Source organism: Podarcis liolepis, assembly GCF_965112155.1.
Source record: "Podarcis liolepis genome assembly, chromosome: 4".
Lineage (NCBI taxonomy): Eukaryota > Metazoa > Chordata > Lepidosauria > Squamata > Lacertidae > Podarcis > Podarcis liolepis.
Window position 1 is genome coordinate 65,176,140 of NC_139558.1, and position 23,755 is coordinate 65,199,894.

At 46.5% G+C, this 23,755-nt stretch overlaps 1 protein-coding gene and 1 long non-coding RNA gene across 2 annotated transcripts in view; one reads left to right on the forward strand and one right to left on the reverse strand.

Annotated features, from left to right (window-relative positions):
• The window catches only part of LOC310704795, a 247,641-nt gene that overhangs the window by 118,844 nt on the left and 105,042 nt on the right, over positions 1-23,755 (reverse strand). The gene's annotated exons all lie outside the window — the stretch shown is intronic.
• The window catches only part of HTR1F (5-hydroxytryptamine receptor 1F), a 110,284-nt gene that overhangs the window by 79,313 nt on the left and 7,216 nt on the right, over positions 1-23,755 (forward strand). Inside the window, exon 2 of the mRNA XM_083498711.1 lies at positions 21,004-21,157. The gene's annotated coding sequence lies outside the window, so the exon portion shown is untranslated. The remainder of the gene's footprint in view (positions 1-21,003; positions 21,158-23,755) is intronic.

Here is a 23,755-nt window from a genome sequence, read left to right on the forward strand (position 1 = left end):
AGAAATTCAAACTAAAATGCTGAATTTTAATAGGGATTTTTTTTAAAAAAAACAACAACACACAAATTGCTGCAGATATGTGAACTGAATTTAAAGTTAGAAAAATGAGAGAACCAAAATTAACAACTCCTTCTGTCTGCACTAGATCTTAATGTCCAGTGGAATGGCACCATCACCACCGTCATAAAATTGCTTACTTCTGCCCATTCAGGGTATATTTGGCCAGAAGGAGAGAAGGTTAAGGGACACATGTAGCTATTTTCAAATATCTGAAGGCCTGTCATGCAAAAGTAGAGAAGGGTAGAATCCAAACTCCACACACACACACACACACACACACACACACACACACAGGTCTTTGCTGAGTGGCAGGCCATGGCAGCATCTGCAACTCACCACAGCTGAAGGTAAAGACCAGCTTGGGATGCAGTGGATTTTGTGCCACTTTGGCCCACCCTTCTCCCTGCCTTCAGAATGCCCCTGCCTCAGGTAAAGGTAAAAAGGTAAAGGACCCCTGGATGGTTAGCTCCAGTCAAAGGTGACTATGGGGTTGTGGCACTTATCTCACTTCAGGCCAAGGGAGCCGGCGTTTGTCCACAGACAGCTTTCCACGTCATGTGGCCAGCATGACTAAACCGCTTCTGGTGCAACAGAACACCATGGCAGAATCCAGAGCACACAAAAATGCTGTTTACCTTCCCGCCACAGCAGTACCTATTTATCTACTTGCATTGACGTGCTTTCAAACTCCTAGGTTGGCAGAAGCCGGGACAGAGCAACGGGAACTCACCCTGTCATGGGGATTCAAACCACTGACCTTCTGATTGGCAAGCCCAAGAGGCTCAGTGGTTTAGACCACAGCGTCACGCGTGTTCTCGCCCCTGCCTTTCCACATGTACAGTGGGTGGAAATGGGAGGCATGGCACCAATAGAGTCATGCTTTCCTCAATCTGCCAGTGGAGGCCAGCTGAACTGGGAGAGATGGGCAGACAGACATCTCTACCTAATCCAAACACCCCCTACATAACAGGGGTTGGGATTCTTCTGAAATTGTTCCCTGTTGTTTCAGAGGGCAGAAAGAATGTGTGGGCATGGCAAGAAAACAGATTTCAGCAAAACATGAGAGGAAACTTACTAACACTTTGTTATGTTTTTTTTTTATAGTTTTTATATTGTCAACCTCCCTGTGATCCTCAGATGAAGGGCAGTATAGAAATTTAATTGATAATAAACAATAAATAATAATGCTAGTAGCTGTTTTGATGTTGGAAATGGGCTGCCGTGAGCTGTGCTGATTCTCTTCCTCCAGATCTGTTTAAGCTGAGGCTAGAAATATCTCTGTAACTAAAAGGGACATTTAGATTTGTGTATTTATATGGCTTCGCGACTTCCTATTCCAAATAATACTAAAAGTTTGCAGATTTTCAAAATCTACTTCATGGCTACATAGCTGTGAAATTCAGTTTCCACAAAGACAAACTGACAGGTTAGCAAGGCCGGGCTTCCCTATTAGGCAAAGTGAGGTGGGCTGCCTAAGGCAGCTGATTTTGGGTGTCACGAAAGGACGGGAAATTGTTATTTATTATTTTTGCATTTTTACTGCCAGTGTCCTGGATATTAGAGGAAAATAGATTGTTTGTGTTGCCAGAGTTCACTATTCTAATGCTTTGTGCATCATTCCATTTAGTTTAGGATGGACTTCATAAATTCTAGATGCCTGGCTTCATTACTGGTTTGGTGCCTGTGATCTCATAGTAATATTAAGAGAAAGGATGAAAATGTATTATATTCGCTTTCCTGTTAGGTGTGATATAAACTCTCATCTTTGCCTTTTACATCCTGTTCTTTGCAGCCAACTGTTTCTTCTTAGCTTAGGTTAGATATTTTTTCATCTGCAGTTCACCTGATATATTCCTATTTCCAGCAGAGCAGAGAAATACTTTAAGAGGAAGGAACTTGGCTAAGCTAATATTGTTAACACTGCTTGCTAACATGACAAGATGAACACATAGTGGAAATATTATCAGGGCTTCAAAGCAGGTAAATTGCTGGTCACTGGTAGAGAATTGAAACACTGTCTAAAGTCAAGATTTTGTTTGGAATTTTAGTGAAAACTCATTGTTTAGGAAATGCTGACATGTAGATGATAAAACTAGACTTCAGACAAATCATTATTTAGGAGTAATGCTCAAAGATGTATATAAAAATTAGAAATCAATGCTGACCTATATGAGTTTAGAACAAGGGACACAGGTGGCGCTTGTGGTCTAAACCACAGAGCCTAGGGCTTGCCAAGGTCGGCGGTTCGAATCCCCACAACGGGGTCCCTGCTCCTCCCCACCTAGCAATTCGAAAGCACATCAAAGTGAAAGTAGATAAATAGGTACCGCTCTGCTGGGAAGGTAAACGGCATTTCCATGCGCTGCTCTGGTTCACCAGAAGCAGCTTAGACATGCTGGCCACATGACTCAGAAGTTGTACGCCGTCTCCCTCGTCCAATAAAGCGAGATGAGCGCCACAACCCCAGAGTCGTTCGCAACTGGACCTAAGGTAAAGGCTCCCTTTACTTTTACCTATACAGTGGTACCTCGGGTTACATATGCTTCAGGTTACATACGCTTCAGGTTACACACTCCACTAAGCCAGAAATAGTGCTTCAAGTTAAGAACTTTGCTTCAGGATAAGAACAGAAATCTGGCTCCAGCAGCGCGGTGGCAGCAGGAGGCCCCATTAGCTAAAGTGGTGCTTCAAGTTAAGAACAGTTTCAGGTTAAGTACGGACCTCCAGAACAAATTAAGTACTTAACCCGAGGTACCACTGTATGAGTTTAGAGGTATAAATATTGTAATCAATTCAGAGAAAAATGGACGCTTTTGACACTGTAGCCCAGGAGTTGCTATCCTGCTATCCTCCAGACATTTGGATGACAATTCCCATCATCCTGACCACTTACCATGTTGGTTGGGCCTGATGAGTTCAAGCCCAAATGCATCTCGGGAACCACAAGTTAGCCGCCCACCATGACCGCACCTTAGTCCTTCACATCATCTTAGCTTCTCTCCTCCTCTTCCTTTGGGACAAGCTCAGAAAGACCTTTTAAGGGAAGGGTAGCTCCTTGAGGACCCTTGGAAAGCTTTTGAAATGTGTTTCTGCTTAATACAATTACCACTATTGTGTCTTTTGTATATATTCTGTCCTCTCATACCGTATCTGCTTACAGTGGTACCTCGGAATGCGAACGGGATCCGTTCCGGAGCCCCGTTCACATCCCGAACAGAACGGCAGACGTGACGGCAGGTCTGTGCATACACAAGGGGTGAAACCCGGAAGTAACACGCTCCGTTACTTCCGGGTTGCCGCAGAGCGCAACTCGAACGCGCTCAACCTGAAGCACATTCAACTTGAGGTATGACTGTATTATTATTATTTTGATATTTTAAAGAATACTATATGCTTATTTTTAAAAAATCCTCATAAGTAATTTTATTTATATTTAATGTTTGTACAATACACATCAGGACCTGTTCAAGAAACAGGTGTACATTCTTTGTGGGTAATCCCACACATTCAGTAGCAATTGGTGGGGCAGCACAGTGTTGCTCACCTGCCTTCCAACCATTAGCTTGGGTCTGCCATTGTCTCTGCTTGCCCCTCTTTCTCTGCCTTGCCCCTCTCTGGAACTGGCAGCAACACTCAGTGTCCAGAAGGCAAGAAAGCAAAGCTACCACTGACTGCTACTGCGCACATTCTGTTTAACACAAGCGCTCCAGAGTTTGCTTAGCTCCTGGGGTGTGATAAGTTCTCTGTTAGATGCATAGGATGACGTCAAAGAGTGGGAGAGGCGCATGTTGGATTTTCTGCCTCAGATGCCAAAATAACTGGGTTGTCCATGTGTACTGTGTACCTTGATTTGGGAAAGGGGTGCGTGTCATTTAGTGCTAGCAAAATGCCTACACACCATACACACTGCAAACTTGTAGACAATATTAGAAATGGTAATCATGGTGTATGCAGCAGTAATTCCACCCACTTCAGGGGCGGGGGAAGGAATGCAAAGCATGAGACTCATAACCACTGGCTGTGATCTTTTTCATCTTAATGGCTTTGTCATCCAACCTTGAAGTTTACTGTGGTTCTTTTAATACCTTTTCCCGTTCTCCCTGATGCATTCAGTGGTCACTGTGTTCTTCGTAATTATTAACGTATCTGTCAGAGCTGCTTGAAGATCCTAGCTCACAGAGGATCACGCTAGCCAGCGATCATTAAGTAAAAGTCTTTATTGAATTACAGTTTCCATTCTCACGCTGCTGCGCGCAACTCTACGTCTAGTAGCTAGATCGGCGAAGCTCCGTCTGAGTCTCCGCCCCGTGTGCACCAACTTAATATCCTAGCCTTGCTCCACCTTTTCCGCCTGACTGTCCTCCTCTGGGTCCCTCTACCCCCCGGGGCTTCTTCCTTCCGGGATTCTTCTGACGCTGACCCGGACCCTCCTGCCTCCTTGCGCCGGGCTTTAGGACCTGGTTCCCTTTTGGGGCTGCTTACTGCGCCGCCTTCCTCTGCATTTGAACTTGGCGCGCGCGCCCAACCTTCCACTTTCCTCTTAACCGTTTCTTCGCTCCCCGATGGAGGTGTGGCCACTCCTGACTCATGCCCTCCCTCCTGTGGTGAGCTGCCAGCGCTTCCCCCCTGGCTCCTTTCCTCTTCCCTGCTTCCTGGCGGTGACGCTGGTCCCGATTTCCAGCTGCTCCCCCCTGAGTCCCCTCTGGCTCTATCTTCCTGGGGTGCCCCCCTAGACTCCCCCCTTGCCCTGGCCACTGGTGCTCCTTTCTGTGAATCCTCTGATTCACTGGAAAGACTAGGAGATCTCGGGTCGTCGTCATCACTCATCTTTTCTTCTGCCTCCTCCCCTTCGCTCTCTGTTTCCTCCCTTGCCCGTGCCTCTGCTCCTAAACCCCTGACATCCATCCCCCCCTCGAAGCCCCCCATTCCCCCCTCCCCTCCTTCCGGTGCTGGAGCTGGGGGCTGCTGTTGCAAAGGGACGAACGTCGGATATCGGTCGCTTCCCGTGGCGGGTCTCCATCTGAAGTCTCGCGGGTCTTCCTCCCTGCTCTCGTCGACAACGGGCACCTCCGCTTCCATCTCTGTGCCGCCGTGCTCGAAACCAGGGTCGTCCCCGAAAACGTCCATGTCCGTCTCTCCCTCACTTCCTCCTGGCGGTGTTGCTCGTCCTGGGCCTTCCAGCCACCGTCTGCGGAACTGCTCCTCTGGTCTATCGTCCCACCAATACGAGGGTTCTGATGCAGATCCCGAGGGTGACCCCTCCGGGGAACGGACGTCTTGTGTCGGGTCCTCGTCCGAGTCGAACCCCCGGAAAGTGCTGGCCGAAAGCGTGGGCGTGAAAAGCCAGTCGTCGAAAAAGTCTGCTGGCATAGGTCTATGGGGGAAGAGGGCATGAAACTCGTCTTTGAGGAGAGGTTCGTCCAAGGCGTAGCCCGGCACCCAGCTGTTCGCACTGGCCGGGGTGCCCTCCTTGGCGAGAAAGTATTCTACCCCCTCTTCCCCCCATCTGGAGTCCAAAATCTCCGTGACTTCGTTGATGCACTCCTTCTGTGCCACTCCCGCGTGCCCTGTTCTGTCTCTGACCGGACTTGGCGCCGTTCCGGGTTCCTGGAACCTGTGCGGTGCCCTGTAGGGAGTGAGCACCGATCTGTGGAATACCGGATGCATTCTGGAACCCTCCGGAAGTGCCAGTCTGAACGCTACCGGGTTGACCTGCTCTTCGACTTGGTAGGGCCCCAGTTGTTTATGCCCTAGTTTCTTCTTGGCCAACGACCTGGCCGGCACTGCGTGGGCTGCTAACCAAACCCAGTCTCCCACGTGGAGCTCTTCGCCAACCCTTCTGTGCTTGTCCGCTTGTACCTTGTATGCGTGCTTGGCCAGCTCCAGGTGGCGCCTCAGCTGATCGTGGACTTCCTGCAGCTCCGACGCGAACGCATCTGCTGTCTGCGGCTCCCCCTCCCCCATCCTTTCCAGTCCCGGGAAGGTTCTGGGGTGCCTCCCGTTGTTGGCGAAGAACGGCGTGACCCCCGTGGACACGTGCTTCGTGTTGTTGTAGGCGAACTCGGCAAGCGGCAGGTAATCCACCCACGTCGCAGGCTGTTGATTTGCATAACATCTCAGGTACTGCTGCATGATGGCATTGACCCGCTCCGCTTGCCCGTTGGTCTGCGGGTGTCTCGCCGACGCCAGGTTGATCTTGACGTTCAGGAAGCCCATCAGCTTCTGCCAGAAATTCGAGATGAACTGCCGCCCCCGGTCGGACAGAATAGACCGTGGCAGACCGTGAACCTTGAACACGTGGTCTATGAACAGTTTGGCGGTTTGCTCCGCCGTGGCCACCTTAGCACACGGAATGAAATGCGCCATCTTGGAAAACAGGTCTACCACCACCAGCACTGCCGTCTTGCCCCTCGAGCTGGGCAGATCTGTGACAAAGTCCAGGGCCACCCTTTCCCAAGGTTCGACCGGAGTTTGCAGCGGTTCCAACAGTCCGGCCGGCGGTTTGTGCACTGGTTTGGCCCTCTGGCAGGTGTCACACCTCGCCACGTAGTCTGCGACCTCCCCTCTCATCCCAGGCCACCAGAAATCCCTGGCTACTAATTCCACCGTCTTCTCCTTGCCAAAGTGCCCGGCCGTGGGCGCGTCGTGCAGCTGCTGCAGCACCTTGGCGCGAAGGTCGTCTCCCGGCACGTAGATGGCCCCTTTGCGGATGAGCAATCCATCTCGTAGCTGGAAACCGTCGGCCGCAGCCGTGCCCCTTTGCACCTCTGCCATCTTTGCTTGCGCGAAGGAGTCATCCTGCAACGCTCGTCGCACCGCCTCCAGGTCCACGGTGGCCGCGGCGCACGCCCATACTGTTGGTGCGAAGATGTGCATGGCGGCCGCTGGCGTTGCGTCCTCCAGATACTGTGGCTTACGGGAGAGGGCGTCCGCCATGATGTTAGTGTCCCCCGGGACATACTCTATGCGGAAGTCGAAGTTCGCAAAAAACTCAGCCCAACGTATCTGCCTCTGGTTTAGGAACTGTGCCGTGCGCCAGTGCTCCAGATTCTTGTGGTCCGTGCAAACCTGCACCATGTGCTTGGCGCCGATCAGGAAGTGCCTCCACGCTTTGAACGCTGCATGAATGGCCAGCAACTCCCTGTCCCAGATGGTGTAGTTCTGCTCGGACTTGCTGAGCTTCCTGGAGTAGAACGCTGCCGGTCGCCACACCTCCTGCTGGTCCTTTTGCAGCAGGACCGCCCCCACGGCTCTGTCCGAGGCGTCTGTCTCCACCCTCATCGGCCTGCTGGGGTTGACGTGAAGCAGCTGCTCTTCCGACGCGAAGAGACGCTTGAGTGCCTGAAAGGACTGCTCCGCCTCCTCTGTCCAAACGAACTTCTTTTTCTTGGAGCTAAGCGTGTCTGTGATGGCCGCTGTCTGCATAGCGAAGCCCTTGATAAACTTGCGATAGAAGTTCGCAAAGCCGACAAACCTCTGGACCTCCTTCCGGTTGCGTGGACTCTTCCAATCCAATACCGCGCGAACCTTGGCGCTGTCCATGGCGAGCCCCTTGTCAGACAACTTGTAGCCCAGAAAATCCACCTCCGTCACGTCAAATTGGCACTTCTCCAGCTTGGCGTAGAGCCTATGTTGCTTTAGTCTGGTCAGCACTTCCTTGACGTGTCTGTCATGCTCCTGCTGCGATTCCGAAAAGATCAGGATGTCATCTAAGAAACAGACGCACGTCTTGTAGAGAAGTCCCGCCAACACGTGATGCATGAAAGCTTGAAAAACGTGGGAGCCATTTTGCAATCCAAAGGGCATAACTCTGTATTCATAGGTACCCAGTGGCGTGAACATGGCCGTCTTCCACTCATCTCCCTCCCGCATACGAATGAGGTTGTAGGCCCTCGCAGGTCTAACTTGGTGAACACTTTCCCCTTCCGCACCTTCGCCAGGAGGTCGTCGATTCGGGGCATGGGGAAGTCCGACGACTTGGTCCCATTGTTTAAAATGCGATAGTCCACGACCAGTCTTTTTTGGGGCGTGTCTCGCTTTTTAACAAAGAATACTGGACTGCCCCCCGCTGCCTTGGACTCTCGGATGAAACCGCGCTCCAAATTATGATCTATGAACTGTTTGAGTTCCTGCAGCTCGTCCTCTGACATGGAATACAGTTTCCCCTTAGGCAGCGCCACCCCCGGCAGCAGGTCAATCTTGCAGTCATATGGTCTGTGAGGGGGTAGCCTGTCTGCCTCCTTCTCGCAGAAAACTTCCAAAAATTCTGCGTACTTGTGGGGAATCGCTTGCAGCGTGCCTAGCAGCAGCTGTGACTCCTCTTCCTCCTCTTCCTGCCGGGGCACGATGCAGTGTTCAGCACAAAAGGAAGAGCCGAAGATCAGCTGCCTCTGGTACCAAGCCAGCGTTGGGCTGTGCTTGTCCAGCCAACTCATTCCCAATACAATGGGCGTATCCGATAGTTGAGTGACATTGAAGCTGATGATTTCTTTGTGATTTCCAAGTCGCATCGCCATGGGCGGCGTCTGCTTCACCACTTGCCCCCCTAGCAACTCCCTGCCATCCACCGTGACAACCTGCAGGGGCAGTGTGGCCGGCAGCAACTGTATAGCGTGCTTGTCGACAAAGTCCTGCCCTATAAAGTCCGCATTGCTGCCTGAGTCAATGGTGATTGGCACGTCAATGGTGATTCCATTGGGCAGCTGGAGAGATGCGGTGAGCCTCACCACTGGTTTGGGCGGGAGGGGGTTCACGGGCTGTAAAACCTCTGGGGACTGCGTCACTAACACGTCTGGCTGGGCCCCAGGGCCTCTTCCTCCAGCCAGACTGCGTCGTTTCCCTGCTGTGGTCCCCCTTGCTGCGTTGCTGCAGTCACCATTGCCGAGGCTGCAGTAAGCTTGTGGAGCCTCTGGGGACACTCTTTTGCCATATGCCCTGGCTCCTCACAGACGTAACACTTCCTGTTCCCTCTAGGAGGCTTCGCTTTCACTGCTGCCGGTGCTAGGGCTCTGGTTGCTGACTGAGCCCTTGCACCTCCAACCTCCATAGGTTCGGCTCCTCCTCCTGGCGGAGGCGTGGATTGCGCCCGCGCTGCTTCTCTGGGAAGGAAGGAGGGGCCCCTGGCTGGTTCGCGCCCTCCACGCCCTTCGTCCCTGCTCCACGGACGTCCTTCCAGCCTCACCCCCACTGCCAGTGCCCTCTGAACGACCTCCTGGGTGGTTCGGGGTCTCTCCCCCCTCGCGATCTCATCTTTAATCAAGTTGTGCAGCCCCTCCCAAAAGAGGTCTCTTACAGGAGCCGAATCTCTGTCCCATTCCAGGGCACTGACCAAGGCGAAAAAGCGGGCATGATACTGCCTGACGCTGGCCCCCCCTTGTCTCAGCCCATGCACCTCCTTCCGTGCAAGATCCACGTCAATACTTGATAAAAAACACCCATCCATCGCTTTAATAAAGGCATCTGCATTCTGGAGCGCCGGATCCTTATCTCTCCATAAATTGCGTAGCCATGCTCTAGCATCCCCATGCAAATGAGACATGATGAATCCCACTCTCTCTTGCTCATCTCTAAAGTCTTTATGCAACAGTTGCAGTGCGCACAGTACGTCGGCTCTAAAGTTGGGATACTGTTGCAGGTTCCCATCGAAGTGAGAGACCAGCCCGCCTGTCCGTCTCGCCAACCCAATTCCCTCCTGCCGGGGTGTCTGCTTTGTCAGCACGTCTAACCTGACCTGGAGATCCCTGCAGGCGGCAGCTGCCTCCTCCTCTCTCTTCCTGGATGCGAGAGCCTCGGCATTCAGTTGTGCCACTGCTTTTCTGAGTTCCTCTATCTGCTGCTCAGCCGTCATGTCGTCTGCCGTTCGTGAGCTCGCTAGTAGGCACCTGTTTCTCTCCCCTCCTCGAGGCTGTAGATGCCCACAATCGTGAGACGGAGCTTACTGTCAGAGCTGCTTGAAGATCCTAGCTCACAGAGGATCACGCTAGCCAGCGATCATTAAGTAAAAGTCTTTATTGAATTACAGTTTCCATTCTCACGCTGCTGCGCGCAACTCTACGTCTAGTAGCTAGATCGGCGAAGCTCCGTCTGAGTCTCCGCCCCGTGTGCACCAACTTAATATCCTAGCCTTGCTCCACCTTTTCCGCCTGACTGTCCTCCTCTGGGTCCCTCTACCCCCCGGGGCTTCTTCCTTCCGGGATTCTTCTGACGCTGACCCGGACCCTCCTGCCTCCTTGCGCCGGGCTTTAGGACCTGGTTCCCTTTTGGGGCTGCTTACTGCGCCGCCTTCCTCTGCATTTGAACTTGGCGCGCGCGCCCAACCTTCCACTTTCCTCTTAACCGTTTCTTCGCTCCCCGATGGAGGTGTGGCCACTCCTGACTCATGCCCTCCCTCCTGTGGTGAGCTGCCAGCGCTTCCCCCCTGGCTCCTTTCCTCTTCCCTGCTTCCTGGCGGTGACGCTGGTCCCGATTTCCAGCTGCTCCCCCCTGAGTCCCCTCTGGCTCTATCTTCCTGGGGTGCCCCCCTAGACTCCCCCCTTGCCCTGGCCACTGGTGCTCCTTTCTGTGAATCCTCTGATTCACTGGAAAGACTAGGAGATCTCGGGTCGTCGTCATCACTCATCTTTTCTTCTGCCTCCTCCCCTTCGCTCTCTGTTTCCTCCCTTGCCCGTGCCTCTGCTCCTAAACCCCTGACAGTATCATAAGGTTGTAACCATGCTACACCTCCCCCATATGTTATACTTAGCTATCAATGTATTCCACATTAAAGAACAGTAATGAAAGTGGATAACGATCGACAAAAGTGGGAGGGCACAGCCAGCTAAAGCTCTATCACATCTTGTAAGCCGGGCAGGGTGTTGTTTCCCAGTACAGCAGGAATTGCTTTCGATGTCTCCAATGACCTGTGAAATACATAAAACTGATTTATAGACGAAGCATCTGCTTTATCTGATAAGCCCTACACGCCAGCCTACTTGCTTTTTTAAAACCTGAGTGAGAAGGTTCAGTGTAGTCTTGCCTCATCCTGCTTTTCCTGTAGTTGCTGCCTATGGAGAGTAAAGATTTTTAAAGAACGGAATGGTATCTTGCAAGGTTCAGATCATAAAGTGGCATCTGCAAAGTTGCCTCCAGGTTTCGGGGGCCGTTTTGGCAAGATCCCCACCAGGGGCCACCATCCCTCAATGAGTCCATTGCTGCCACTGCTGCCGACTCCTCTTGGCTATCACTTCATTGCTTGCCAGGCAGTGAGCAACTGGCTCACCAGGTGGGGCAGAGCCGCTACACTAACTCCGTATCCCACCAAAGAACAGACTTTTTTGTGATGAGGAAAGTGATGGTGAAATGCAGTGGAAAGTATAGGTTGGCTCTTGCTTGACACAGCACTGTATAACCTCCCTGCAAAAAAAAAAAGTCAGTATTTATTTGTTTATTTATTTAAAAGCCTTTCTAAACCACTTAATATCTCAAATTCTTTCCATATACAGAAATACAACATAAAAATGATAGAATAGTATTGTATAAGGTAAAGGTAAAGGCACCCCTGACCATTAGGTCCAGTCGTGCATGACTCTGGGGTTGCGGCGCTCATCTCGCTTTATTGGCCGAGGGAGCCGGCGTACAGCTTCCAGGTCATGTGACCAGCATGACTAAGCTGCTTCTGGCGAACCAGAGCAGCGCACAGAAATGCCGTTTACCTTCCCGCCGGAGCGGTGCCTATTTATCTACTTGTACTTTGATGTGCTTTCCAACTGCTAGGTTGGCAAGAGCAGGGACCGAGCAACAGGAGCTCACCCCATCATGGGGATTCGAACCGCCAACCTTCTGATCGGCAAGTCCTAGGCTCTGTGGTTTAACCCACAGTGCCACCCGTGTATAGTATTGTATAAAAACAGCAATTTAGCAATTAATAGAAGGGGGGGACCACGGAATTCCATGATGCTGAATGATCAAAAATAGTCAACACTGTCTAATCTCCCCAGAAATTCTGTGCAAATAAATCTGTATGAATGTTCATTAACCAAGATGCCTGAAAGCAACCTTTGAAAAGAAGAGTTAGATGTTAACTGTTTCCTTATGGAAACTGATGACTAGTTCATGTCATTATTTACAGTGGCCTCAGGTATACATTTTGAGTTTGTTGGTGGGTGAGTGTGGTGGCACATAATTGAATCATGCACAGAGATTTTTTTAAGTATGGGGGGGGGGGGGAATTATTCATCACCACCCCTCTAATACCTTTAGAAACAAGTGGAACTGCTCACGAGTGTTTTTGATGTCACCTGCAATGTGAAACGCTGCTCAAAAGTTCTGATATGATCAGAAAAGGGGGCAATTCTTAAAGCCAATTGCACTTAACATATTTTGTGTGTTAAAATTGTGACCTATCTAACTTGGACCTGAGACTAGGAAAGAAAATAAATATAAATTGTATGTATCGTGAAGGATATTGTGCAAAATAGGCATCATATTAGACTTTGATTGAAATTAATTGTTCCACAGAATTATCAAAGTAAGAGTTATAGACATGTCACCTTTTGTCAAATGATACATTGAAACTTAGGCGATAAAGTGAAATTAACTGTCTCACGCTTCCTTAAGATGAAATAAATTCATTATCAGGTATAGCAGAAGAAAAATGATGTGAATAAACAAGTTGAGTGGTTTCACTATTTCCCTTCGTCACTTCAGAAGTCTGAAAAATCAGGCAATAAATATCACTGAATTTCTGGAGTTGGCATGGTGGCTAATTGTAATAACACGTTTGACACTAAATGATAGGAGAATAAATGTTTCTGGAAATGAGGGTGCTTTAGTAATTCAGACAACACATCTGATCTTCACATGGAACAGCAAGCCCATTAATTTTATCTTTTTCAGCTGTATCTTCTAATAAAGTGAATCATTACCCAGACCTCTAGGGCTCAATAATTCCACTTCTTAGGCAGAGGAGGAGGAGGAGGAGAATGAGGTGTCATCCGTATTACGCTGCCCATGGTTATTACGCCTTCACTGCAGTGTTTCCAAGGACACCAGGCAAAAGGTGGTGGCTCTCCCTATGCAATAGACTAAGTCAAGATTTCCCAAGGAGTTTCAAGAGTTGGTTTCAAAAGCATTTGTACTACTCAGTTTGTACCAGTGAACAGAACAAGCCCATGTGACTTCCCTAACAATACAATCTCTGGCAAAGACCAGGGTGGCCACATATGCATGCCAGCTCCAAGGTGCCAAGGCAGTTTTGGGATCTCCATTATTATTATTTTTATTCTTTTGAGGGCGCTGGTCTCCCTCAACGTTCAGAGGGCATTTGGCTCTGCCGCCTGGCTCCTCACAATGTCACACGCATGACATCAGGACGTCACTTTGACCCCCCTCAATCATCTTGAGAAGATAGCGCCTCTGTGCACCTCCCCAGAAAGAGGAAACACATTACCAAAAAATAGGGCCAAAGAGGACAGATTTCAATAAAACCTGCATACACTAATTTACTATGTAAGTATAAATACAATGCATCTCACCATTGTGTGGTAGGCTGTTCCCATGTGAAAGGTGTGCCTGTTGAGGCTCTAGTAGTTGATGGGCAACTTCAAGGCCCCTGCTCTTCCTTCTTATGGCTTTTTATCTTTAGAATGGATTCAGATCAGGCAGCCCTTTCAATAGAGGACTCCTTCAAACAGATGGCTGTCCGCTGTAAGCAAGGATGGAAGGCCAGCCTTGTGTAGACCGCTGCAGCAAAGGCAAAACTAATTTAGTTAACCACTTTCACAACAGAGAATGCATATGAAATAATGGGGAGGGTTGAGTGGCCATTTCTGTTTGCTGTACAGAACCCAGGAGGACAGCCTATAATGAGTGGTGAACTAAATCAGCTGTAACGTTGTTATTGGAAGGAGGGTCTGCAGAGGACTATAAAGAATGCCCACTGACATGAATTCAGGAAAGGACAATGGAATGGATAAGCCAACTGTTAGGCAACTGAGAACTTGTGGCTCACCAGAAGAAGACACAGCTCAAAAGCTGCAAACCATCATTTTAAAACACTACAAAAATATGGTGGGGGAAGGCAAAACGCTGAACAGGACTGGGCAAGAGGCACTTTGAAAGTCTGAACCATTCAGACAAGACCATAATCCTTATTGAAAGGGATATATCACATACTGTAAGAGCATAGGGTAAAGGTAAAGGTACCCCCTGACCGTTAGGTCCAGTTGCAGACGACTCTGGTGTTATGACGCTCATCTCACTCTATAGGCCGAGGGAGCCAGCGTTTGTCCACAGATAGCTTCTGGGTCATGTGGCCAGCATGACTAAGCTGCTTCTGGTGAACCAGAGCAGCACACGGAAATGCCATTTACCTTCCTGCTGCAGCGGTACCTATGTATCTACCTGCACTTTGACGTGATTTCGAACTGCTAGGTGGACAGAAGCAGGGACCAAACAACGGGTACTCACCCTGTCACAAGGATTCAAACCCCCGACCTTCTGATCAGCAAGCCCTAGGCTCTGTGGTTTAGATCACAGCGCCACCCACATCCCTAAGAGCATAGTGTACATAATGACAAATAGTGATTATAACAAGGCTCTAAGACTTTCGTCGCTCACATTTTTGCCCTTATCAACATCTTAAGTACACCCAGGCAAGCTAGTCATTGGTCTAGAATCATTTCCCCATCCTTACTTCATACTGTGCTTTAAAGGCAGACAGTGTAAGCAGCAACAACCTGGCCCTCTGAAGAGGATTACGATTTTGCAGTGGAGTACCTACCTGTTGCACAGACACTCAATGCAACCACAGTCCCTGAGAGAGTCCTCCCGGTTGCACAGGTGTTGCAGAATTACTGCTGTGAAGAGTCATGCTCTAACCCCAGATTCCAGTATCTATATATATATTTCCCAATCCACTTACATGACCTTATTGTGCCGCTGATGTCTTCTGGCCTCACTGCTTACAAAGGAAGCACACAAAAGGCATCTCCTTTTGAAATATATGGGCAGAGATCTTGGGGGGTGGGGGAATTGAGAGGAAACACAGCTGAAGCACACCCAGATGTCCGATTTAGGCTGAAGTCCTCTACACACTTACATGGGAGCTAAGTACTCAGTGGGACTCACTTCTGAGTCAACACACTTAGGACTTCTCTATTACAATAACAGATTCTCTGTTATAATTCCCTTTTTAAAGAGAAGCTTCCTCCTCCACACAAAATAAGTGCAGTCTTCATAGGAGACAGCTATGGCAGACATTTAGGTGATGACATGGTAAATACAAAGTGGAAGAAGGAACATGACATGATCTGAAAGATGCTGAGAACATAATGCAATCAAAATTCAAGCAGGTGTTTCCATCCCTACAACAAGATCATACCTGCAACTGACAAGGTCAAAAGCACCACAGCACACACAGTCTTTTTTTTTAAAAAAAAAAGTAGAACTGTGATCTGCATTGCAGGAATATGAGTCCCTTCCAACTGTACAGTTCTGTGATTCTGTGAACATGTTGCTTCGGAGTAAATCCCATTGAATTCAGGTGAGGACATAGCTCAAGAGTGGAGTACATCATGTTTAGCATAGACCAAGTCCCAGGACTCAGCTAGGTAAAGGTAAAGGTACCCCTGCCCGTACAGGCCAGTCGTGTCCGACTCTAGGGTTGTGCGCTCATCTCACTTAAGAGGCCGGGGGCCAGCGCTGTCCGAAGACACTTCCGGGTCACGTGGCCAGCGTGACGAAGCTGCTCTGGCGAGCCAGCACCAGCGCAGCACATACAGCTGCAAATAAAATGTTTTAAGTTGTTGTAAAGTGCATTATACAAACGTGACACTAGATGGCAATGGTGAGCTATGGCAAATTCAATATATTTTTCTTTATTTTTTAATAATATTTTTTATTAGGTTTCAATTACAATACTCCAATAAAAGCCTCATTATGTCAATAACAAATTATAATATAATGAGTAATGCCAATCTTTCAAATGCCAAATTATACAATTTATGTGCCCCCCACGTGCTAGAGTTAATGGTTTGATGATTTACATAATTTCTGTGTTCCATAATCTTATAGGTTTCAATTACCCACCAGTCAGAAAAACAAACCCTTATACCACAGCTGCAATTCTAACATCTTCCATTCTCATTAACACATTAAATTATTTATAATCCTACAGGTGAACCACTCAAAGTATGTTTTTATTCTTCTTATTCTGTCCATAGTGTTTCTTCCTGACTTTGTACTGTATCGTGTCTATCTTTTGTCTGTTGTTGCTGTTCTCCATCATACCTTGGGTGGAGCTAGTTTTCCACTGTTGTTTCTTAAGTTCTCCATTGCTCCTAAATTCAATATACATTTTTATATGTGTCTAGATTCCACCCCAGATTCAGTTTTGGAGACCTCATCCTACCTTCCAAGACAGTCCTGAACAAAATGTATTGTCAGTGCTCTGATTCAGTATACTACCCATAGACAGTAGTAGTAGAAGTAGCAGATACATTTTAGGATACATCCCTACCACATTGGGCCAGTGAGATAGTTTTCTAGGTAAGGCTGGTGATTATTTTTGGCGACAGGCTTGCAGTGAAGGGTAAATCAAGTTAACAAGGTGAGAACTCAAGATAATAATGTGACAGTGAACTTGGTTTACCCTTCACTGTAAATCTGTTAGCGGCCATTAAAATCACCGAGAAACTTCTCACACGGGACTACAGCTCAATATTTAGATCAGTCCTAAGTTGCCTCACCTATATCTGCCATTCTTGTCAAACCAGTCTATGCACCTGATTTCATTAGTCGGGAGGAGGGGGTCTAAAGCCCCACCATGTTCATTTCCCCTCCCCCTAGGTCACCATATTCATATTCACAGACTGAAAGCCCAGGTAGCATAATGGCTTAGAGTGCCAGTGAAAGGTGCAAATCCCATTCTGTCATAAAGACCATGGGGTGACTTTGGGCTAATAACTCTCAGACTAACAATTCAGGGTTGGTGCGGGGATAAATGGGGAGGGGGACAGCACTTTGTATGCCTCATTGCAGTCCTGAGGGAAAGGCAAGGCATAAAATGTAGCTGGAAAATAGCAGCATTGGGCTTCTAGAATTTTACCTTTGCAAATGCATCCATTCTATAATAGATCACACAGACTTCAAGCAGCAATTCATTTTGCAGTAGAAAAGCAATATTCATTTTCATGCCTCCCCCTGCCCTCCAATGTATCTTCTGGTTGGAAGACAATGCTCGTTTTTTGAACTCCATAAGAAAATAATCAAATTGATGATGCATCCCTTATTTTGCACTGAAAATTCTGCACATAGGAGCTGTATATTTTTTTTACCACAGTCTACAGAGAGAAATAAAAAGCACAGACACAATCCACAGTAAATTGTTAAAATCTTGCCTGGACCGAGTGCTTACAAATGAAGAAAGATTCTTGCAGTTTTGCATAATTTGTTGCACAATAATTGGCAATTCAAAACATTCTCTGGAGTTGCTATGAATAATTGTTAAAAATTTTATACTATTTATTTAATTTAAAGCTCTACCTTTCCTCTAGACTGTGTAGCACTTTCAATATGGTTCTGAGTTCTGTTTTCCATGTCTCAATCCCATTTAAAATTGAATTAATTATATTAGACAAGTAGATTGGCTTGAACCGGTGAAACTATAATTAAAAGTAGTCCTTCATTATTAATTCTGAACAACCAGTTGACATTTTGAAGTCAGTCACCCTTGTGTAAGCGTTATGTCAAATGCCAGAAGGTTGTCAAAAGTTATTACGCAAGAGAAAGAAGCTTTTGTGACAGTCAGTTATTTTCATATCAGGAATGACAATTAGTGCAGCAGGTTGAAAAAGGCCTTGTTTGGTAATCAAAATGCCTGAAATTCGAGAGTTGGCGTATCTAAGAGTGAGCGTTTGTCAAGGTTCATCTGAAGATAAACACAGACTCTCCCCTCAGTCTATCTTTAAATAACTATTTTTAGCCCCCTCTTGCTGTCTTGAATGTTTTAAGGAGTATTTTGAGGAGGGAAATGTCATATGAATAAAATGGCTTGGCTTAATGGCTCTCAGCTAGTAGTTACTGGGGACCAACAACAGGAGGGAACTCTTGCCCTGGTGTCCTCCTGTGGGCTTCCTAATCTGGTTGGTTGGTGTGGTAAAAAGGATGCTGAACTAGATGTTCCAACAAAATGATTCATTACGCTTCCCAGTTAAAGAAAGAAAGAAAAGATTGGCCTTAAACCTGACTATACAAAGCATAAAATGATGCTCAAAATAATATGCCATGGGGCACAAATTTGCACTCTATGTACTTGTTAAACACAGCAAGGAGGAGGATTAGGACAAAACTTGAATTGGTTGGCTCTGCCTGTCAGTGGCTCTAGCTCCACCAGTTGTTGGGCTTCCTGCCTTCCACCCTACTAATTATAATGGACACCAGATACCACTGACCCATTCTAATGAACATACATGGGGAGGAGTCTGCCATTACAGTGATGCTCCCTCACAACAGAAGAGTGAGTGGAAGAATAGTCACAATCAAAACATTGATCATGTCACCTGGGGCCAATGAGAGTTGGAGTCCAACAACATCTGAAGGGCCACAGTTTCCCCTTCTCTGACACAGACCAAGGAATCAGCAGGGTGTGTAGACACAAAGCACAAGGAATGGAATTATCTTGGTTCACTTTTGATCCTTTTCTTTATCCCACATTCTTATACCTAAACCGAACTGATCTAGAATAGCTAGAGTAATTTCACATACCGATGCACACATCTCAGTCAGAATATTGAGACTACACAAGCTTTAAACAATAGAGCTTGGAAACAGAGTTAACCAATATGTGCTGACATATCCTTTTAACCTAAATAACGAAAGTTTGTGCTCTTGCTAATCAGCAATTGATGGTTTGGGTGTATTGATAGAATTAATGCTTTTAAAATGCCTATAGGAAGACAGCAAACTATACCCCAGAATAAGAGTAAGCCAAGAGAAATATATTGAGCCATTTAAAAATGAAGTTAGGGATAAACAAAAAGTACAAAACAATTATGGAAAAAAGCATCGTCTGTGATCATTTTAAAAAGTTGGTCCTATTACTTTAGAAGACATATGTGATCATATAATCAATCTGAGTGCCTCATAATGCTCAGACAAGAAAAGGTGGATGGGACTGACTTGAAATGTTAATTTTTGGCATTGTCTCAAAACAGCAAGTATAAACAAGAAACCTTCAGTTTTTTATTTTGTACAGAATATCATCTGCAGGCAAACACCTGCATACCATCATTTGCTTCTGATTCAGTGAAACACTTATGAGAGCAGCTTTATTTCAGTAAAACTATCCTGGGGAGAAAACAGCACAAATAAAATGTCTTTCAGTCGATGCAGTTTGCTCATTCTGAAGTGGAAAATGCAGGGATTCACAAAGTCTGCATTTTTTTTATATGCCACTTGCTAAATTACTGTCAAAAAAGTAAAGGAGTTCAATTTTCTGCCACTTGAATTGCTTAAACTGCCTTATTTTTCAAAAGTTCAGACAGAAACATTTTTTTTTCTTTCGCACATTTGTAAAGCACAAAAGAAAAAGCTGAAGGGATCTTAGACACAGATCTCTCCCCTCCACTCCCTCCCCACCAAACACCATTACATTCTTCTGAGTATTATAGGATGTTGTACTTGTAGAATAGGTAGTATATGAGCACAGCTTCCTCTTGACATCCAGCTGCACACAGAAAGCAAGAGCCCATCCACAGTAGTATTGTGGCAGGGCTTTGAGACAGAAGTGCAGGACCCCATCCTACAGAATGGGCAAGAGGACCCTTAAACACAGCAGGGGTTGCTTATCCCATTTTGAAGTAAGTGAAGTAATACACATCACCATGTAAAATTAGGTCATCCAGTAAAGTCAATTAAGTCCAGAGCTGGATTTTTAATATATATAAATATATATACAAGTGCAAGGAGAATTCCCCACCCTAGTCCTCATGGATTCCCACCAGTAACCCCAAAATCACACACACACCAGTCCTGCCCTTTTGATTCTGCTTAGCCCCTGTTTGCATTTGAGGAAAACAAGATACAAATTTAGATGCTGTTTGGATTTTCCTCTAGCGTAGACCCTGTGATTTAGAATTAGTTACCAGCAAAATCTCTGGCTATGCGACCAATATGGTTTAATTAGGCTTGTTACTTTAAGGAAATTCAAGGCTTTAGGCTCTTTTGTGCAGAATATGGTGGGCAGGAGGGAAGGCTTTAAAGTCCTGAGAAGCCAAATCAGAATCATTCCTCAGTTTCTGAGCATGCCCACATGTTTCTTTGGAGAGCCACCTATTAAGCTGCAGAGCCACAGTCTGCTAAAAAATTAGGCAGCTCCCTTGCCTCTCCGAACAAGTAGCTTCCCTCACCCCTTTTTATTAATATTGATTTGACCAGTGAGGGAACTTTTGAGGGGGGTGCTGAGCAGCATTGTTGGAAAAAGCTAGTCACTACTTTATTTTATTTTTAAGTTATGTTATTTATATTGCATTTTGTGAATGGAGCATTGAGGAAGAGGCCAGGAATGGCCAGGTCTCCTTTTTTAAACATGGGAGAGTGCAGCCCAGAGACCTTTTCAAAAAAAAATCTCCTTTAGATCCAAGATGTGTGCAGCCCTGAGGTAACATTGGCAAAAAGGGGGGCATTCTGCACATGTTCATGCATTTTATTTTCTCAGCCTGGTTGGTCCTCAGGCTTCAGCACACTATTGCTTGCATATTGGCAATAGTCTCCTCTTTCAGTCCTCTAGACCAGCCCACCAGAGGGCAGAGTGTTGATCTGGAGTCATAATTTAGAATTCATTTGCCATAGACTCTTTGTATGGTATTGCTGTTGCCTAAAATGGTGTGGTGCACTGAGAAAAATATGAGGAGACCCAGGATTCTTAGAGATGTTGCCCTAAGAACTCTTTTCTCCTTTTTGTTACAGAATGGCAAATAAGAAGCAATCACAAGCCTTCCAAAATAGAGCCTGGCTGGACATGGAGAAAACTCAAAGCAAACCATCACCTTAAGATTGGAACTGGATTGTATTGCATAGACTTTTTTGACGTGTACCTTGATGTATGGAGCTTCAGGAAAAGGTTTGATCTGTAACCTTTGTTTAATAAAGCTGTGTTTGTCAGTCTTTGTGAGAGTAACTTGATTGTTATCCCTCTGAAACTGTGGTCATTCCTTCCATTTGCAGAGAGGAAGAAGCAGGGCCCTGTGGGTAGGCAAGTGTAGGCTGAGCAGCATTGTTGGGAAAAGCTAGTCACTCTTTTATTTTATTTTATGTTTTAGTTATGTTAGTTATAATGCATTTTGTGAATGGTGCATTGAGGAGGGTAGAAAACAGTGGTAAGATGGTGAGAGTGGCAGGAGCTCGTCCGACACTCAAGTAGGACCCTGGTAGAGACACATGCCCGAATGGCATGTTCTCTCCCTCCTGGTCAATCGTTCGGGAGCTTCAAAAGCTTTCTTCTGCCAGAACATCACAGCGACCAATGCCAACAGACACCCACACACTTAGGGATCCACAGCGTCTGCGTAGTTTGCGTAACAGAACCCCAGCAACTCAGCATTTTGGCTAATCTACTTTATTTACATATAAACACACATGGAGCACTGCAATATGGCTCCCTCTCTCTCTAGCATCAGACAGCAAAGAGAAAGAACAAAAGACAACAGTCCCACTTCACGGAACACAGTAACACAACATCCTGTCTCTGTCACTTCCCACTCTGTGGAGTCAAAACATATACCGTCATGCGAAAGACAACAATCCCATGACTGCAATTATGGAGCAGGAATTCTAACAGAGAGCAGATGGCAAGAAGTGGCAGATAGAAATAAGAAACAGGTCTAGCCTAAAGATGAATGAATCTGTCAACTTCAGTTTCTTATTTCTTTTCAGTCTTAAGTTGACTTTGCCACATTCCCGCATCAGTTGGCAATATTATTCTTTTTTTACTTTCTCATGAAAATTCACCAGCATTTTTAAGTATGCAATTTTACTTAATGTGCACCTTTTCCCCCAAGCAGTTTCCCAGTTTTTACACTAATATATGTGCTCTCTCAGTGTGGCAGGAGCCTTCAGAATCCTGTCTCTGCACAATAGCAGCCTGATTTGCACCTAAACACTTTATGGATCAGCAAATAGAGGGGAAATAAATGCCCCAAAGAGCTCCTTAGAGACACTGCACATCACACGTTGCCAAAAGCATACAGATCACTCTGTGCGTGCAGCCACTTCAAAAAGTGGCTGGAGACTCTGAACGCTGACACTGAATTGCCAATGGACTGCTAAGATTTGTTTACCCAGTTTGAGAGCTATCCAGAACTATTAACTGAAATGAGATGGGATTACGCCCACAGTCTCTGTGAACCCAAGTACGGTGCTTGTTTATCACAACACTTGACTGGCCAGCCAAGTCAGGCTGTGGGGTTACAGCTTTTCTCTCTCTGCCCCCCCTTCCCAATTCTTAGTAGATTGACATATGTTTGGTTGATAACTGCATGCGGCTTTATAGTTATTTTTGGTTCATATACCCAGAAGGCCATCGCTGGCACAGTTCTGCAAAGCTACGAGGGTAAATATTCCAGTGAGATGCAGTTCAGTTGTGTGATCTAAATTAGTTTCATTGTGCTTATCTACAGATGAGGTTGCCCTTTAGCTGATACAAATCCAAGAAACTGCAGTACAGCTCCAGTCCACGGATTTAGTTTATGAAAGAAGAAAGAACTATGCATGTTATTGGAAGGCTTTTGTATTAAATCTCAAAGTTTCCCAAATAATGCTTATTAAATCAGGCTAGATCCTGATCTGCCCCATCCCTTGTGAGCCATGATTGACAGATGGCCAGCGCATTGGTTCTGTATGGAGGCAGCTCAGCTAGCAAAGCCCAGGGGGGAAAATATGTCAAATTTTCCTTGAATATTTGTAAAAAGTCTAAATATTGCAAAGAGATAGATACAGAGTAGTTCTCACTGCATAAATTGCCCACCTTACAATATTTTTCCAACTGTCTAGTATGGGATCTGTAGGTCACTAACCCTGGCATTTTCACTACATCATCACCACAGCAAGAGGCAGTAGCATACAGAGCTATGGACATAAAGCTCCTTTCATATTTAACTGGGAGGGAAACCACAGCAGTCCTTCAGTTTGCAAAACAACAGCACTGACAGAGCAAAGTGGGATGATTAGAAAACATTAAGAAGATAAAAAAGAGTCCTGTTAGATTAGAATACAGGTCCATCACCTGGCCCACCTTGTATCTGATGAGTAGCCAGCCATTTCCCTCTGAAGGCAAACCCCTCGCCCTGTTAATCATCTTCAGTATCTGCTTACAGAGTGATCTTGCCTCTGAACACAGAGGCCCAATTTCTCTGTCATCGGTAATTCCTGCTGATAAACCTCCCCCCCCCCACCCAATATGTTGAAATCCATTTTTCAGTAAAGGCACATCCAGGTAGGCATATTCCTTTTTTAAAAAAAAATTAAAAAATCATAGCATTTTTGTAGAGCAAACTGAATGAGGCATTGCTTAAGCAAAAGCAGCCAAATGTTTAGCTGAATCAATTAATGAGCACATTTCACATGTCAAAAAGCTGTGCTGTGTGAACAATCTCCTGTGCATTAACCCCTTTTTGTGAAAGATGAAAAACACACCAAGTGAAAGTAGTCAGGGATGCAAGCA